A 16,430-nucleotide genomic window follows, 5' to 3' on the forward strand; every position below is an offset into this window, starting at 1 on the left:
ATCTGAAGGAGTCGATAATCTTTTATGGAACTAGAGAACTCAAATAAAAAAATAATAAATAGCAATGAAATTATTTTTCCCTTTACTAGACCATGTAGAACAAGTGTTAGTTACTACCCAGCATGTACTTGGTAACAGATAATTAGACTGAATGTTTTACATGGATGATGAAATTCTCAAAATATCTACAAAAGTGGCAGTTAAAACATGAGTATCAGCTTTACAAAGTGGAAACTGGACAGTGCTCCATGGAGGAACTGGAAGCACTGGCCTAGTTCATTGCCTTGCTATCCAAGTAAGAGGGTTTATTTTTATAAATATGTGTTTGCAATTATTCTTTGTCTTCTGAACTATCATTGTTTTTTGCGGGTTTTTTTTTTTTTTTTGCTTGTTTTTCCTTTCCTTCCTGCAGAAGACAGTGAAAAAAAAAAAGCTTAAGAATGCCTTATTTTGCTAAATATATTCTTATTATCTTCTTACAATTTTGTATCACTGTCTTATATCTCACCTCATTCTCAATACCCTTTTCACGTCTGATGCCTTCCTCAATATTAAATTAGGAGTGCTCTCTAGAGTTTTATGTTCAACCCCTTTCTATTTTCTCTATAAAACACTTACCATCTCTAACAGCTCTAAAGTATAACTTTTTCATAACTGTTCATGTATTTATGATTTTGCACTTTCTGATTAATGTTCCTGTTATGCCCTTTTATCCTTCTGTCTATCCAGTATATTACTCTTCAGCTCAATTGTCTCTCTTTCTACAATGATACTCCAAGCTTCTTCATTTTTTTTCTTTGTGATTCCAAATACATTGCATATGTCTTAAATATAGTCTGCATCGATTTGCATTATGCTTACTTATTTTGTGTCTGTCTCTTTCATATGATCCTGAAGTGCAGCTCTCATGACTTAATAATGTTTGCTCCTTTGCCTGTTGAACCTCAGAAAGTGTTTGTTTGAGCAATATAGTGAGAAAATGATTGATCAAATCCCACGTGACAAATAATATATAAATGTATTACACTGCAACTGGGAAAAACCCTTAAATAAGATTCCCTGGCATATTGGAGATGGTCACTTATTTTGAGATCCTTTGCTATTCCGTGGTATACTGACTGCTGTCTGGAAGGTTCATTCCTTTATATTATTCTAAATATCTCTAGATTAGATTTGTTTTTTGTTTCATTTTCAAATTTGTTCTATTTGTGTAAAAGTCCTGGGAAGCCACATTTGTGTTAAATAAATGTATTTCAAACACCTAATGCTCATTACATAGGGCAGGAATTGCACTAGAAAGTAGATATAGCCAGAAATATAGGTGAAGGGAGATACGGAGAGATAGAAAAACTACAAACTAAAAACCAACAGGGGCAATGTAGAGGGAAATTCATGAGTGTGCATGATGCATACAGTCATATGTATTTTTAATAGATGAGTTAAAAACAGGGAATAAAACAATGGATATCATTGTTTCAGACATGGTGATTAGGGATCTGGAACCAGGGATTCTAGACTAAAGTTAAGAGCACAGACTCTGGGAGAAGAACAAAAGTAGTGTGATCAAATGCAAGCTTGTCTTGATTTAGTGGCTCACAAGAGAATCTTGGCTGTCTGGTGCTAGCATTTGTCCTAGGTTTGTGTAGAGAAATTCAGTGAGACAAAACTCCCGAGTAATGGCCAGCAGAGAAAAATGTCAAAAAATGCCAGATATATTCTGGAATTCTTTCTTTAGCTATTATTGTGCAGTACATGGTATTAACCTACATGGGTCCCTATCTTCTTATTAATTTTTATAACCTAGAACAAAGCACGTGCATGATTCTCAATAAGTATTGTCTGAAGTAATAAATCAATCAATTAATTAATAATACAATAAAAATATCTGACTTTTTACCTTTAACTAGTCACCTCGGTTCTCTTATACAACATCCACCCCATCTAATCCAGTATTTTGTGTGTTATTTAATTGTATACTTCCATGCTGACTGCAGTGCCTTAGGAAACTGTTGCACTAGTTTCTGGTGAACTATACAATTGGGGTAGCTTTGAAAGTTTCTCTAATTCATTATTTTGCTTCAAGGCAGCTCTAAAACTAAATAGACTAAAGGAAAATATAGAATATTTTAAATTTTGTGTAATAACTTAGTTGATTTACCCCCCAAAAAGCATATTGTATTATTTCCTTTTTGATTTGTTTTAAAGTCATTTTCTGTGTTATCAATTAATTACATATGTTTGTTAGCCCAAATCACGTTACTATAAAATGAATGTCATTTTTCTATCTAACTTTGGATTTTTTTTCTCATGGCTAATTTGCAAGTAATATCAAATACCCCATCTTGTAGAGACATTATTTCCATTTATATCGATATCTGATTCAATCTGCATTTCTCTTGAAAACAGCATAAAACCAGCATTTCAAAATGTTTGTTTATTGTAAAATGTACTTCTAATTGGCATGGATTACTTTAAGCAACTGTTTCCTCTGAAATTGCTACATGACATATATTCAATTCCATAAGAACCAGTTAATTTTGCTAAAATATTTTGACAATAGTTTTAGAAATATGTACATAAAAATGTTGCTTTCTCATTTGGTTGATTCTTTCATGAATAACAGTACAAGATGTACATATAATAGTGCATAAAAAAGTGCATACATATACTAAAGAATAAACTTTACCCCAAAGAAATGATTAGTGACATATATCACTAATTAATGTATTAATATTATTTGCAGCTATTATGATATTAACTAATATACTTAAGCATTTTAGAAGAATATCAATTGTTCTTGCTTAATAAATTTTTTGTTGGTTTCAAGTACTTTTCTTGACCCCAGGATAGATATAAATTCAGGCAGAACCAAATTTAATGATCATGCACTTTGTTTTTGAAATATGCACATGGCTAATTTTAATATAACACTGTAAATAAATTATATATATATATATACCAGCACATAGATTCTTAAATTATACTGGGATGGGATGAGTCGATAGAGAAAAGATCAGAATGGGTTTCATAATAAATAATAACACAGAGTTGAATGTTGAGTGAGATATAAGAGTTAACCAAATAAAAATCAGACCCATCTATCCATTTTTTTTTACATTTCCATGTTTATGGCAACCATCCTAACCCACATCATCTTGTTATTATATTAATTGAAAAGCCTTTTGGACTTTTTCCTTTCTACAAAACGTTGTTTCTATGGCTGCCAAAAAATGATATTGTTAAAATTAAATAAGACCACTCTCCTATATGTTTTTCAATAGCTTCCTGGAACTTAAAATAAGATCCAAATGCTTTATGCGCTACATAGTGGCCTAAAATATCCTAAAACTTATAGCCTCTGACTGTTAGCCCCCCTTCTTTACTATATTTTAAAAATCTGATTTTTCCTTTCTCATTATCAAAAAGTGAAAACTTGTTTCCTAATTAGGAATTTTGAATTTATTTTTTTCTTTGCGCTAATTAATAAATTCCTCATGGCTGACTTTTAAAAGTTCTAAAATGTGGTGGTATCAATATTTTTGGCATTTCTCCTATAGATAGATGTATGTCTTAACCCTTCGAGTCAAGGGACTGTTTTAACCGCTAAAGTGTCACATAAATGATGTTGTGTGACATCCAGGGTTGCTTCATGAAATATGATGCAACTACCATGAAATATGATGTAATTTCCATATATTTTTCTGGAAACTTCATGCTTGCTTCTTGAGCTGTCATGTGAGAATGCCAACAATTGTAAGGCTACTGTTCTTAAGGAAGCCTAGTCTTACAGAGAGAATACATTTAGATATTATAATCAGCAGTAAAAGTCTTTGAGTTATTCCAGCTCAGGTACCAGGTACATGGGAGTAATTGAGCCTTTAAACTATCATAGCTGTCAGCTGTCTCCAACCTTCAACATTTTTAAGTTGAAGTCTTAGATATGGAGCAGAGGCAAATCATCCCATTTTGCCTTTTCTGAATTTTCCAACCACAGAATTCTTGTGCATAAAAATTGGTTGTTTTAAGCTATTACAATCTGGGATAATTTGTTGAGCAGCAACAGTAACTGATACGTGATACAAATTTCATCTCAAATAACACCACCTCCTCAGAAAAGGCTTCATGAGCAATTTATTTAAAATTGACCTCTATCACAAAATGACAATAACCATCATATTCATTGTCTACTTATTATTCATTGACTATTTATTATAGCTAAAACCTGGAAATAACCCAAATTGTTTATCTACAGTTGAATGAGTAAATCAACGTTGGCATATTCAGAGTGGAATATTATATACTAATTATTATGAAGGATCTATATATACATACATCATAAATGAAATATCTAAACAAAATGTTGACCATAAACAATCAGAACATAAGAGTACTGTATTACTCTGTTCTTACACTGATAATAAAGACATACCCAAGACTGGATAATTTATAAAGAAAAGAGGTTTAACGGACTCACAGTTCCACATGTCTTGGGAGGTCTCACAATCATGATGGAAGGCAAAGGAGAAGCAGTGAATGTCTTACATGGTGTCAGGCAAGAGAACGTGTGCAGGGGAATTCCTGTTCATAAAACCATCAGATCTCATGAGATTTATTCACTATCACAAGAACAGCACAGGAAAGACCCACTCTCATGATTCAATTGCCTCCCACCAGGTCCCTCCCATGACATGTGGGAATTATGATAGCTACAATTCAAGATGAGATTTAAATGGGGACACAGCCAAACCATATCAAGAACATTCTAAATAAATCTCTTTATGTAAAGAACAGGTGAGACTTTTTTAAAGTAGTTATTGAAAAATGGCAGGAGAGAAGCTGCTGGGATGTTGGTAATGGGTTCTGACTGCTGGCTGCAATCTGTATGTTATATGCAACCAGTGTCTAAAGTAGTAGATTCTGCAACTGAATCTGAGATTATTTAATCTTTAAAATCAGAAAAGGATATAGCTAGAAACTGTGATAAAACTATTGTGTCATATCCTAATAAAGAAGCTAAATCACAATTTTATGCCAAAATACCAAGTTCCTTATTTATTTGTTTGTTTATTTATTCATTTATTTATAGACAGGTTCTCCCTCTCTTGCCCAGGCTGGAGCGCAATGGCATAATTATAGTTCGCTTCAGCCTCAAACTTCTTGGCTCAAGCAATCCTCCCACCTCTGCCTCCTTAGTAACTGGGACTACAGGTGTATGCCGCCACACCAGGCTTGTGTGTGTGTGTGTGTGTGTGTGTGTAGAGATGATGCCTCACTATCTTGCCCAAGTTGGTATTGAACCCCTGGCCTGAAGAGATCCTCCCGCCTCAGCCTTCCAAAGTGCTGGAATTATAGGCATAAACCAGCACACCCAGCACAAAATATTTCATTTCAAAAGAAATATTTAAAGCTGGGACATTTTCAGAGAAAAAAATAATTGGAAAATTAAAACAACTCCAAAAAGAGATTTATGTAAAGAGATTGAAGGTTGCCAACGCTTGAAACTTCTATCTCTGTGGGTTCTGCTTTATTTACAAAGCATGGCAGAATGTTCAGTTTTTTTCTCACCAAATAGCAAAATCCATAGTGAGATATTAATTTAATAATTCATTAGAGACCAAATCTTCACCAGACATTTATCACCTAAAGTTTGATCTCTGACTCTTAACCTCAGCAAGAATCTTAACAAGAATAAAGGTTCTGTTTGGCTTTCATCTCTCTAGGACGTATTCCAGAAACTGCCTCCAAGAAGTAAAGTGGGACAGAGATATGAATAACTTACTTTATTTCCTTCCTCTCACAGACGTAAATCCTCTAGTGCCTTTCCAATATGTGAATACAGTCTTCTAGTTGTTTATAACAGAAGGAAAATTGTAGTACTCATGATTACATCATAGCCGGGCACAGCATTGTGACCACAGTTTCCAATCAGTCATGTATTTTTGTACCTAGAATCTGCCTCAATCCCTATGTTGCAATCTCTTTGAGACCAGAGTTCTACCTATCTTCAAAAACAAAGACAAATCAATGAAAAACACTGCTTACTCTGCACCTAGCACACTGCCTAATGAGTAATAGATACAAAGTAAATAAATGCTGAATGAATGACTTAGGTGCTAATATACATATATTCAAAGAAAGATGCATTTATACACTTTTGTTTAGTCATCACTGGTATGTATTTTAAAGGGAATAAGTAATGCATCTAGGTCTTCTACATGTATGTTATGTACCAAGTTTCACCCTCCCTACAAACCAAAAGAAATAAATTTTATTTTCTAACATTTATAATTTTAATTCCACAAAAAACTACATAGAAAGACTATATCCATAAAAAATGAGATTATGAAAATTTTAATAATTTGTTAAAATATTTACAATTAATGTCTCAAAACTTTCATATGAGCTCATTTATTTCTATTTCACCACACCGTAGAACTTCAACTCTTATTACGATAATGTTATCTGAGGTTATCAAATATACTGCGTAAATGATTTGCAATTGTTATTTTTTTCATGTGTTCATCATTTCTCAGGAATCATATATAGCACGTATGAAAACATATTCATTAGATTAATATGTAATTATTTTTTCAGACAGATTATAATTTTTAAAATGGCAATGATCACTCAATTATACCTATATACCATAATACCTTAACATTTATAAGTGTGCATTACACATACTTATGACTTATGATTTTATAGTAAATGAATGAGTTTTGCATACTTAATATGTATTTATTAATTGATCATATAACATTAGATTGTGTATATTGTGCACCTTATTTATTGATGCTATATACACTTATGCAATAAACTCTAAACTTTGATTCTTACATCTACTCAAAACTGATGAAATTCTACCCACTCTTCACCAAAAAATAAACTGGAATATTTGGTGCACTTAAACCTGGGAGATTTGGTGCCATATATACCAAGTATGAACAAAATATAAACTCTTTCTTCTGGCATATAGCATCTAGCCTCTCTTCCTCTCATAATTTAAATTTCTTTTATCTTGTTTCCACTGATATCACTTCTGCTAAATAAAACCCATTTTACTCCAGTGACTGATGACACTGCATGCCATAATGCATAACATAATGGTTACTAGTGTCCAAGATAGAATTTCCTGTCTCTCGATGCCCCAAATGCTATCTGACTTTCCTTCCTCCTTTGGCACTGATCATTACTGATGCAGAATTCATGCTGAATTAATAACTAATCTGGCATATAAGTATGCCAGATTTTCTCTACCTATATGATGATTTTCTCCTAAATGTCTATCCAGGACCATATTCATTTAGATGCTTGCCTTCTCTCCATTGAATGGAATATGTGGAAATTACAGCAGCAAAGAGTTTGGGTTTAAACTGAGAATCAACATGCCTTTTATATCAACAGAATGAGAGCTATCAATGTGCCATTCTTTATTAGGCCTTTGTCTAGATTCATTTTCTTATATAGGCATATCTCTGAGTTGTTTAGGGTTAAGTTCCAGGTGAAGCTTTCAGCCCATCTTGGTTTGTGACATGCCTTTCTCTCTCTAAGCTTAATCATTATAGTTTTAATTTAAAATGAGAGACATGCGATTTATTCTTTTATTTGAATGCTTAGAGGTCATTTTAGGGATATTAATTGGCCTAATTTCAATACTGTTGTTTCTCGAGGTATAGGGAGGACTGAGGAGAGGGAGAGAAATGGGGCAATAGCTGGCTGGTGGAGCAGTCAGAACTCATGAAATGTTTATTAAGTTCTCTATCTTACATGAGTGTTGTTTGTGCCACACCAAAATAATTACAGTAATAATGTCACATATCACTGATCACAGATCACCATAACAGATACGATAGTAACAATAATAAAGTTTGACATATTGTAAAAATTATCAAAATTGTGACACAGAGACACAAATGAGCACATGCTGCTGAAAAAATGGCGCCCATGCTCTTGCTTGACCCAGGCTTATCACAACCTTCAATTTGTCAAAAAGAAAAAATCCACAAAACCTGAAAAATTCAATAACACAAAGCACAATAAAATGAGGTATGCTAGTACCTGTGCTTATAACTGACATGGTCAAAATAAAACATCAGGATAATTAAGTGATAAAGATAGGTGAGAGGGGCTCAGTTTGGATTTCTTTTATTATTCACAATTTTCCTTATTTCTTTCTCTTTTTTTTTTTTTTTTTTTTTTTTTTTTTTTTTTTTTTTTTTGAGATGGAGTCTCACTCTGTCGCCCAGGCTGGAGTGCAGTGGCGCAATCTCGGTTCACTGCAAGCTCCGCCTCACGGGTTCAAGTCATTCTCCTGCCTCAGCCTCCCGAGTAGCTGGGACTGCAGGCGTCCGCCATCATGCCCAGCTAATTTTTTTTTGTATTTTTAGCAGAGATAGGGTTTCACCATGGTCTCGATCTCCTGACCTCGTGATCGTCCCGCCTTGGCCTCCCAAAGTGCTGGGATTACAGGCATGAGCCACCATGCCCAGCAATTTTCCTTATTTCTAAAGCAGAACTGGAAATATTACACACCAGATCATTGAAAACCTTCCATGCGACTTAATTAGTAAATGTGGACTTCTAAATATGCACCCTGATATTTTTACAGGATGGTTTTATATAAACGATCTCTCTGTTTAGATCAACTATAGTCTTTCATCAATCTCTGCCCAAATGTACACAGGAGAACACTAAAACAAATAGCTTTATGTGATAGTGCCATTATTTCTGGGGAGTATCCATAAATATTCATTGCAATATTATTTGAATCATTTGAAGTGAAGACACATAGGCCATTTTCTTGGTGTCACTTGTTTAAACTACTCAGTTGTTGTCAGCCCAGGGGAAAAAAATGAGCTTGCAAGGCAACTGCATTTAAAACAAAAGCACAGTACAAACGTAAATATCTGCTGGCTCTTCTAGGTAAAATAAAAGTAGTACATTCTTATGGATACCTAGATATTTTTGAACTGACTTTTAAAAGTCTGAGAAATTCTCTAAAGCTGTATGTAAATTTTAGGTGTACATAGTATTCACATGCATATTTTTGAAGAGAGTTTATTGTTTTTAATAAGTTCTCAAAAATGGTTGTGGCATTATTCTACTTCTTTAATTCTGCCATGATCCTATCCATGCCTTTTTTCCCACATTTAAGTAACTCATACATATGCTCTATTCATAATCATAAATAAAAAGTGAGATGCTTGCAATATTAACTCTCATCTACAAATAATAGAATGGGGAAAGCCCTTTCCCACATGACCCATTGTTTCTCAAATCCATGTTTTCTGGTTATTGGAAATTCCTCATGTAGAGATTGCCAATTTAGTGGATACACCATGACTGATAGTATAGGCTACATTCTTTGCTTTATGAGGAACCCCAGCAATACTTGGGAAAATATATAAAGAAAATCTCTCTCCTCCCTCTCTCCTGCCCCCTCCACACAAACACACACACACATGCACATACACACATATATATACGCCCATACACATACATACATTTGTGTCTGTGGGTATAAATAAAGTGACTTTTGAAGTATGTATATATATATATATGCTTCAAAATATATAGTGTATATATATACACTATATATATATATAGTGAAAATCATCACAGACACTGGAAAGGATAAAGAATAAAATATAACAAATACATAAAGTTATTTTGGGCAAAATGAGGTTTATTAAAAATAGGTAAGGAAGGTCTCATTTAACTGATTGGTAATAATAAAAAAATGGAATGAATGGAAATGCAACTATATAAAAATGTAACAATTTGAATAAATTCTTGCACTACTAATGTAGGGAGGAATTCAATAGCACTGCCAAACATAAACATTCATTCAGAGTGCTGAAGTATTAGAACTCTGAGGGAGTATTATAACTTAGGGAAGAAGGAGAGAATTTTATAAACCTTTAGCAAATGTTCAGTTAGTATCAGGAATAGTTGGTCAAGAATGATTTTTGGATGAGGAAGAGTTGTTCTAGTGGTTTAGCAACCAGTATTTGTGCAACTCGATTTTAGCGAGAGGTCTGGGGAGAGTAGTTGATAGAGTTGGGATCAGGTGCAAAAATGGTGAGAAGAAGCTGCAGATGTCAAGGCAATGGGAGGGCCACAGTGGGAATCTCCCTTCGTTAACAGCGAGACTGAGTGCCCTTACTCAGCTACACCTTGGTTTGTACAGAACTTCAAGTCTGCTGATGATTACAGTCAAGAATTCACTGTTGATAACTGCCATTGTGGCTTCTTAGGACTTTTGTCTTTGTAATTGTGTTTCAATAATGTATCAATGAGTGGCTGGAAAGAAACCTTAACATTCTTAAGAAAACTCAGCCTCAGGTAATGGAAATAACAAATATTAGTAAGTATCATCAGAAGGCCTTGGCCAATAGCTTGTACTCAAGATTCTGCTCCTGTTGGTGTTAGGTAGGGGAATAGTTACTGTCCCCACCTTGAATCAGTAGAGAAGGGAAGTTCAAATCTACAGATTTGCAAAAACTTTGTTTATACTTTTTATTAATGCATAGAATAAAGGTTAGAGGATAAAACATTGAAAATCTCATCTTAGCAATAAAATTTCTTAAAGCAATACAGTGGAAATAATAGCTTCAAAAGGCGGGAAAACACATACATACAACAAAGAGTACAGAACTGGTGATTTCTGTCACTTGAGAAATCTTGATCCAAATGTGTTGGGTAGAGTTACAATTATCAATAGGCTTCTGTTTGATCTGAGGTTCTTGGAAAGCTGGTTCCTTCATGATGTTGACTACTTCTGGAGTGCCATGAGATAGTCTTAGATCTCCCTTTGACATGGAAGTCTAGCAGGTGGGTGTATGACATCTTTGCAAGTGGAAAACATTAAACCAAAAGTTGATTTCCTGGAATTTCACTGCACTCTTTGTGGTTAACAGTAACTGTTAAAGTGCCTTCCAATGAGGTTCAATATTAGTCTTGCATTGGTAGTATTTCCAGTAAATCAGGTTTTTGAGCTAAAGATCAGGCAAAGATTTATGCAGTTTTTTCTAGGTAAAAGCTACCAGGACACGTTGATGATATTATTGGTAATACTGCATTAAATCCCTACAAATTTTAACATGTTTGTCTGTAAGAGCAGAGTCAAAGATGGAGGTGAGTTCTCTGGTTGCATAATCAATTCACCTGGAAGTAATCTAAGATTTTTCTATTGAAGTCAATAATAGACATGAAAGCTTTTCACAAGGCAAGTTGTTTAAATAGTTTTGCAAATTTTCTTCTAAAAATGTCGTATTTTTTTTTCTATTTTCTCTGAGAACTTGAGGAACTTTCTCTGAGAAATTCCCATGAGAATTTGAGAACTTGAGGGACGGGGCACTTCTGGCTGAAGGACAGAGCCTTAGAGAATTTTCTTTAGTATCTTTCTAAAATAATTAGGTTCCTCCCTCACTGAACATATGGGCAAATATTTTACAAGTGGGAAATACTAAGTTTACATGTTGACTTTCTTTTGCCGGAAGAATTGCTCTATGGCAAGGAAAGAAATTTCACCAACCAGAAAGCAGATTTAAATTGTAGAAACAGGAAAGAGGTGGTGTTTATATAAACCCATTTTAGATTCTCTAAAGGCCTATAGGTTTTATCTCTAATTCATGTCCAATTTGTTTCTTAGGATTGTGGGAACCCACACCAAGGGCATATTTTGCAATCTTATTTAAAATTTTCTACCAATGCTTATTTATTATAGTCTTTAAAATTTGCATTCAATGGTGGAAAGAAAACAGTTTTGAGACTCAATTTAGGATCTAATGGCAGATCAAGAAATCATCTTCCTGCTACCAGAAACCATGTGAGTGGAGCAAACAATAAGATCTTTTCCGTTATGACATTGGAGGACAAGGTGCTTAGAATAGAGTGGACTCAAGACTTAATGCCAATAATGAAGAGTTTGTTTCGGCTTTGATTCTTGAACTTTGTGGATAGCTTGAATGTGTTTAAAAAAAAACTTGCTTTGTATAGTAATTATCTAAAACAATACCGTTTGCTTCCGAGTCTGCTTTACAGTATGTGTCTCACACTGGCAATCAATTCTTTTGGAGGAAGAATCTAGTAGGGCTTCTGTGTAGTTGTCATATTTAATGGGGGCACTAGCCACAATTAAGAAGCTGTGTTGCTTATAGAGCGTAAGAAGATCATTACCCACTTAAAAGGAATATCTGGTGTCTGTGCAGACATTTGCTTTCTGCTCTCTAGACGGCTATAGTAAAAGCTATGATCTGAAAAACTACTGTGGATTTGGCTTCTGAAAGAAGTTTGAGTTCAAGCAACTCTAAGTGGGTTATAATTACAAACCTAGCTTATAAAACCTCCTTGTTCTATGTTCATATAGAAATCATCAAAAATAAATTATAAAGCAGAGTTTTCTAAAGGAATTTCACTGAAGTTAGAAGCCGGGAAAATTTATGACAAGTGCATGACTGTCCCAAGGTCTACCATCCACTGTGAGGGGAAAATGGTTGGTGACATTTAGGATCTCGGAGCAAAGGAGATAAATGTGTGTAGGAGGGAGGAGCAGGATTTCGGAGGAGGTCAGTCTAGGAGCAGGAATATGTTTGAATCAAATGAGGGACTTAAGAAGATCTGGGATATCTTAAGATTTAAGTGTGAAGAAGCCTCAGTTCATTTGGAGGCTGCTGCAATTGTGCATAAATCAAAGGGTAGGCTATTCGTAAAAGGTCCATGAACAATGGATCTCTGATTTGTACTGTCCTATTGAGATAGAACCCTAAATGTTAGCATGATCTTTCATGTACAAATAGAAAGAGAGATTCATAATAATCAGAAGTTCAAGATTAAGGCAATTATAAAGGGACTCTGATGTTACAGAATACCATCTTTAATAATTCTATCCAGGGCAAAAATTTAGATGTGATAGTTTTTGTCAGAATATGTATATGGCTAGCCAGTTTCTAAGAACTAAGGATCCATTGTCGACAGTATCCTATGTGATGGAGCAATTCCCTAAGGTTATTTTTTGGTTTGTTTTTGTTGTCGTTTGCTTTTGGTAATTAGCCAGGACATGTTAAGAATAACTTTCTAGTCATTGAGAAAAAAAAAAACAAAAAACGAAAATGAACAACAACAACAACAAAAAAAACAAAAAACACTTCAATACTTGTGAAAGAAGGAGGCAGAGACAGAGACAATAGGCTGTCATCCTTCAATGGTCTCCTATTTAAATGAGTACTGGGCAGTTTCAGCAAAGGAATAGTCAAATCAGTTGAGACCTTTCAGAGTTGACTGCTATGCTCCACACTTTCTTTCTTTGAACCAGATCATACTGTGAACAGATGTGAGGTCTGAGATACCGGTAGGGAAAGATATCAGATAGTAAATGATCAGTCTATGACATCAGTAAATGATAGTACAGGAATATTTTTCTGAATATTCCAAGAAAAGGCCTTCTACTTTATATTTAATTGTAGTACACTGTTTACAAAATAGGTCTATTCCAAAAGATTCACCAGACAATAAAACATGTCAACTAGTGAGAAAGCCCAGAGATGCAGGAAGTACTAAGACAAATGCAGAATCTGAAGGTCATTTGAGATCCCTACGTCTAAATTCTGTTTGCTGTTGCAAGGGCAAATGACAGAAAAGTAACAAAGTTTATGGTTGAGAGGTTAGACAAGTATAAAATAGAAATACAACATTTTGTATTTGCAATTGCATATAAAGATTCCCCTTTTTTATTAAGGGAAATTGTGGGCTGACCAGAAAGGCAAAAATTTCCTTCTGTCAGATAAAATGTGTTCTTTGTCTGTTTTGATTCTGTTTTTCAAATGAAAGCAGGGTAATTGTTTTTTCGGTGATCCTTTTCTTTATGATAGCTACAGGTATTTATCTATACAGTTTCAGATGTGTACTTGTGCATACATTTACCCAAATGCTTAATCAGAAGAGCTATTCATAAGAGCTTATTTTTGTTTCATTCTAAATCAAAATAGGTCTAAAGTGTTCAGCAAGCTCTTGTAACTCAGATAGAAGGATACTCTGCCTCGAATCTTCTGTTTTCTAAATAAATCTACCTTTCCATGATTAAGACTGTCAATAAAGAAAGTAGATAGGTCAGTTGTAATGTTTTCTTCCTGAATGAGTGGAATATTCTCCTACAGTAGAAATGAGATATTCTCTAACTTCTAGGAACTACTTTTTTTCCCAGTTAATATCATTAGATATTGATCAGTTAGCATTGATAGCAAAGATCTCTGGGTCAGATTGTAAGAGGTATTATCCTGCTTTATATTTTTCATATCCACCAGTGGTAAAATTTTGATACTTGTATTTGATGTAATTTTGGTATCAATTCATCCTGCTTTCTCTAACCAACTTTTTAAAATCTCTCATGCCTACAGGGTGATGGATTTAATCCAAGACTTTTCATAAGCGGCTAGGACAATCTTTTTTTTTTTTTCAAGAGAATTAAATCGTTTATTGATTACACATGATAATGGATGATACACAAGCTTCATTCCCATCTATAATTTTATCTGGTACCATTATTCAATTTAGATATATTGCATAGGATGTGCCAACAATCACTTTTATAACCATTCCATGATTTTGCTTGGGTAATCCCTTTTAATGGTGAACTTCAGGTCACAACAGTAACTATCAGTTCAACTACACCAAGGTTTCCGAAGACAATGGCTTCTCCACCGAAGCAGGTTGTATATAAATTCCAAATAGAACCTGGCATCACCCTGAAGGAATTCTAACTTCACACTGTTGGGGAAATTTACCAAGATGGCTTCAGAGTAGACTAACTTTACACAGCACATTTAAAAAAAAGACATTTATTCAGCGTCACGATCAGACTATTACATTTAGCAATCAACAGCATGGGTGCAAAAAAAAATCTACATTAAAACCCTTTGTTGGAATGCTTTACACTTTCCACAGAACAGAGACTAAAATAACCTGTTATACAACTAGTCACAAATACAGTCCTCGAGTTTTTTGCCCATACACATGAGTATTTGTCTAAAACTTGTCTTCTTTGTAGCAGCTAGGCCCTGCCACCACTGTGCTTGGCTGAGTTCACAAATCTGTTGTAACCTGTAGCTTCCCTGTCACTTCTCTGGCTCTCCTCTCCTGCTAAGCTTTGTTTCCTAATTAAAATCTTCTGCCACTGCCATAGCTACTGCTGCTGCTGGAACCGCCATAGCCACCTTGGTTTCGTGGTTTTGCAAAGTATTGGCCTCCACCGCCATAGGGGCCAGAGCTTCTGCCTCCAAAATTTCCTCCCTTCATGGGTCCAAAATTTGAAGACTGATTGTTGTAATTGCCAAAATCATTGCAGCTTCCACCACCTCCAAAATTGCTTCCATCATTACCAAATCCATTATAGCCATCCCCACTGCCACCATATCCACCACCACCATGGCTGCCACCAAAGCCACCATGACCACTGAAGTTTCCTCCACGACCGAAGTTGTCATTCCCACCAAAACCACCTCCATGACCACCACCAAAGTTTCCAGAACCACTTCGACCTCTTTGGCTGGATGAAGCACTAGCCATCTCTTGCTTTGACAGGGCTTTTCTAACTTCACAGTTGTGTCCATTCACAGTATGGTATTTCTGAATGACAATCTTATCCACGGAGTCATGGTCGTCAAAGGTTACAAAGGCAAAGCCCCTTTTCTTGCCACTGCCTCGGTCAGTCATGATTTCAATCACTTCAATTTTTCCATACTGTTCAAAATAATCTCTTAGGTGATGTTCTTCAGTGTCTTCTTTAATGCCACCAACAAATATCTTTTTCACAGTTAAGTGGGCACCTGGTCTTTGAGAATCTTCTCTGGAGACAGCTCTCTTTGGTTCCACAACTCTTCCATCCACCTTGTGTGGCCTTGCATTCATAGCTGCATCCACCTCCTCCACAGTGGCATATGTGACAAACCCAAAGCCCCTGGAGCGCTTGGTGTTTGGATCTCTAATTACCACACAGTCCGTGAGCTTCCCCATTGCTCAAAATGGCTTCTCAGGCTCTCATCAGTTGTTTCAAAGCTCAACCCTCCAATGAAGAGCTTCCTCAGCTGTTTGGGCTCTTCAGGAGACTCTGACTTAGACATGACGGCAGGGTGAAGAGAGACTTTAACGATGCTTCTTCGGCGGCATCCACGGGCAGAAAGCGGACAATCTTAAATTATTCTGCGAATGTCTGTACTTCCTCATGAGACTTTAGAAATTTATATATATATATATATATATTTTATTATACTTTAAGTTCTAGGGTACATGTGCACAATGTGCAGGTTTGTTACATATGCATACATGTGCCATGTTGGTGTGCTGCACCCATTAACTCGTCATTTACATTAGGTATATCTCCTAACGCTATCCTTCCCCCCTCCCCCCACCCCACAACAGACCCCGGTGTGTGA

General features: G+C 35.2%; 1 pseudogene; it reads right to left on the minus strand.

Moving 5' to 3' along the window:
• Positions 1 to 14,926: 14,926 nt before the first annotated feature.
• On the minus strand, positions 14,927 to 16,155 carry LOC100989866 (heterogeneous nuclear ribonucleoprotein A1-like; annotated as a pseudogene).
• Positions 16,156 to 16,430: the final 275 nt, after the last annotated feature.

This window comes from Pan paniscus, chromosome 7 (genome assembly GCF_029289425.2).
Source record: "Pan paniscus chromosome 7, NHGRI_mPanPan1-v2.0_pri, whole genome shotgun sequence".
NCBI classification, from domain to species: domain Eukaryota; kingdom Metazoa; phylum Chordata; class Mammalia; order Primates; family Hominidae; genus Pan; species Pan paniscus.